The following is a 4,214-nucleotide window of genomic DNA, read 5'->3' as shown; positions in this document are numbered from 1 at the left end:
AGTTGCAGCCAATTGCTGACGGCTCTTCGACGTCACGCTAATGAGGAAGTGGACGCCGGAGACAGAGGGGGCGGGGTCACGACAAGGGGAGGGGCACGTAATCACGAGTAGGAGGGCGGGCGCTAGCTGCATTCTGCAATCCCATTGGCTTCCCACTGCTTCACTCACAGCAAGATTGGTCAGTATCAATATTCAGTGATGAAGTTTAACATGACTAAACATCATTAGAAACATGGGGATGATTTTTTTAGTCCTTTAAACAAATCACTATTTTGGTTCATTTATTTAAAAATTAATAAATAAAAACCTGCTTTCCCTAAATGTGGACATCACATTTTTTTTACTCATGTAAGCCATACTATTAAGTCTACACATAATAGCCAATTTGACCCAAAATGTCATTTCCACTTCAGGGGTGGGCAAACCGGTTCTGTGGGTGCGTTTTTTTTGCAACCAATCTGGCAAAGACACTTTAACCAATGAGATTTCTGCAGAAAACAAGAAGCACCTGACTGCAATCCACTGATTGCACTTGTGGGACACCAGATTGATGAAAAGTTGTCCTCTTTTTATAGGTTGGAATGAGAATCTGCCCCCACTGCAGCCCTTTGTGGAATAGTTTGCCCACCCCTGACTAATGAGGACGCAAGAGCTCAATTATATTATGTTGATATAAAATGATAAATACTAATTATCCAAATTTTAGGACAATGGAAAAGTTGAAATTCTATGAGAAAACCTTATTTCTTGGGGTATATAACATTGGTGGTGATGATGGTAGGGTCTATCTTTTCAAAAAGTATTGTTCATCCCCAGTCGAGTTCCTGGCCGTCAATTGCCGTACATTCTCCCTGCTGAGGTAATAAATAGTCATCTTCCTAGTTTCCGCCAAATGGCCCGCAATTCTAGCAACAACAGAATGGAGAAAAATACCACTATGGACCTATGTTTACACAACACGGAGTCATACAAAGCCTCCACTTTGGCCAATTCCACCAATTAACTGTGATGGTAATGCTGGTATTCAGTTCAAGTGTGAAAGTGATCAAACTGGTAGATTAGAGTATGGCCAGAGGGTTCCTTATTAGCATGAGAACTGCTTTCCCTCCATGTGGCTTCAAGCAAGCCAACCGCTCTCTCAAAAATTTCTCTCCCCGCCTAGCTTCATTGCATATTGAGGAATCTCAACACTCTCTATGCCGCTGGCTACACTCTTATTGGTAGTCCAGATCGGTAGATACACAAGAGAATGTACACTGCCTCTGCGGAAAGGCCGAGGAGCACCAAAGTTCTGGGGCCAGAAGTCAAAAAATACCAATTTGCTGGCCACGAACGCTGAGATGCACCTTAACTTTCGTGAGGATAAGCGCACAGAAGATGAATAAATGACTGATTTTGTAAGAACATTTGACCAGGTTTCTGTAACAATAGCAAACAACTTGAATTACTCAGATGACGTCCTGGCTGCACCACCATGGCAACACTGATGTTTTTTTTTTCTCTCACCATTAGTACTCGTCTGTGACATCCACGTTTTCAGGTACTCAATCTTTTTTCCTGGAAGGCGAATGTTTCACTTTTCAAAATTTCTTAGAAGCTCAATGAATGCAGCATCCCATAGCAACAGCTGTTTGACTGAGAATTTCACAATGAGAGTTCTCTTGTGATGACACCATCAAGAATTTAGCCAATAGTGCGCCAAGCTTGTTTATGCGGCGACATCAAATATTAAAAACAGTGCATCGCTAAATTATAATCATAATATTCACATACAACCAGTGTTAAAAAACACAAGAGTAAAACGTTTGAAAAAAATGCAGTTTTTAGGAGGGCTTTTGACCTTGATTAGTTAGCAAGAATCATTAGTTTTTTTTTCCTATTTTACTGTCAGAGAAATTATAAACAAATCCATAAACTAAAGATCATCATACAATACTGTTTTTGAGATACGAGACAAGATCGTGTGAGTATTCATGTAATTTTTGGCATCATGGATGATTTAAGAAAGATGTGGCCTTGCTATGCAGTATGTATTACAGAGTGTAATATTGAAATATAAAATATGGATTTTTGAGGATAGAAGAAAAGGGTCGAAATCATGTGCGTTGCAAGTCAAACGCAATAGGAGGAGCTGTTGACCCACCACCCTGTCATTTAGCATCCTTGTTCTTTTGGCAGAAATGGGATATAAGTGCACTGTCTACTTATTTGCTCTATGTGAGACTTTTCCACTTTCCAATCAAACTAAACCCACATTTGCTTGCAGTTGATACATTGAAATCATGCATACTTACCCTGCCTGTGTGTCATCCCTCTTGAGCTCCCGCTCTATATTGCTGCCATTTGCCCTTTAATCAATTAAAATATGTCACATCATTTTCTTTGCTTGTTCAGTAACATGACTTTTTTAGTAGTTTGAAAATAACAGCAAGAAAAAAAGAGACACACTGTAGCTATGTGCAATTTCTTCATGAAGTAATATTTGAATGACAGGAGGAGGAATTTTATGTTTTCTGTTTCCGATTGATAGCAGTTATTTTTAATGACTTGTGTCCTTCTGCCAATTTTTCCATTAAAAATAATGCATTTTTTCCTATGGATATTAGAGCCGAAACAGACGGAAAGCCAAGCATGTGAACGTTGCAATGTGTTACGACTAGCTCGGCCATGGAACGTAGATGGACCCAAATGCAGGGAGTGCGCTATTAATAACAAAACTATTAAGAAAATGTGGCAAGGGTATCAAGAAAATAACAATCGAATACAATCGAATAATAAAACCAAACCTGACGGGAAGACATAGTGAAACAAGGAACATGGCATGGTAATTTGGGATGATGCAAAAAAAGCAGACCATCCGACAAGGACTCACAAGCACACAGGGTTTAAATAGACAGACAGATGATTACAATTAGGAACACCTGGCTAACACAAGAGGAAGCAAGCAGGGGGTGCAACAGGGACAGAGAAACGAAAGGTGAACACAATGGGCAATCAATCACTCACAGGACACACAGGGAAAAAAGCATAACAAGTTTGGAATGTTTTTTTTTCTTCAAACTAATTCAATAAAATTTTTGGTTGCCAATTTCAAATCTTCCATGAGTCCCCCCACACTGTATGCTTTACAATCAGCATTTTTGATGTTTCATGAGTGCCTGGACACTTAGTTGGGTTCTGTTTTATTAGAACAGCTGGATACATTTGCCAGCTTTGCAGGATTTCTAGCCCTGCCTTGTCATTTGCGCTGTGGTGATGGTTGTTGTTGGTATTCGGCATCCGGTTATGCGCCTGCCAAAGGAAGGCGGTCATAATGAAGTAGATGAGGATGGCGTCGAGACTCAGCACGAGACGGGGAGGTAATTAAGGCTATCTCCCGCATCACAAAATCACCCAAAGGAACCCCGTGCATCCAATTAAAGTCATCTTCAGCACGGAGAGTGTGCATTTGGAAAAGGGAAATAAGCGCACGGGTGCCCTTCGTGGTGACATTGGAATGCACTGTCTGCGGCTTGACACCTTTTTAATGGCTCTAAATGAACAAACATCAATGGCCTGAGAAGAGAGCAGCGTTCCAGGGAATTTTAATTAGTCTATTTGCTGCATTCCCATAGAATGCTTAGCTTTGGTGTACACCGATAGGCATTTAAAAAAAAAGCTTTAAATTGGCTCGTAGGCTGTCAACCCAAACGAGAAGACACCATTAGTGGGCTTGTTTATGCCAGGGAGACGGCGGTCGTGATGCAAGGCGCGCGGCCTCTCGTTAGGGCCCCGCACACGACTGGTGATGCTTTGTAATGAATACAATACACAAATAGTGTCAAACCTCTCATACGAGTGACTCACCGCAGGTAACGCCTGCCAGAAGAAAAGACAGAAATCAAAAGCTGTTTCAGCAAATTTATATTTTCGTATTATACGTAGATAGGAGCAGCAACATTTACGCAAATGGAAAAAGGCAGTTCATTAGAATGGAGTTTCATATGATATTCATCGATGAGTTATATGGCCTATAATAAGTAGGTGATACTTTTTTTCTAGTTTGGCTGGCTACATATTTTTTGTTCCCTTTTATTGGACATGCTTCGTCTGGTGCGACTTATACTCAGGTGAGAGTTGGAGCCGGAAAAATATGGTAATTCTTCCTGGAAAAAAATGAAAACAAAGTGAAACCCCATAAAACTGAAAGTGAAAAAACCACATCAAAACAGAGG

The sequence above is a fragment of the Stigmatopora argus genome, chromosome 9 (genome assembly GCF_051989625.1).
Source record: "Stigmatopora argus isolate UIUO_Sarg chromosome 9, RoL_Sarg_1.0, whole genome shotgun sequence".
NCBI lineage: Eukaryota > Metazoa > Chordata > Actinopteri > Syngnathiformes > Syngnathidae > Stigmatopora > Stigmatopora argus.
The sequence above is the reverse complement of the archived record's forward strand: the minus strand, read 5'-3'. Positions refer to the sequence as shown.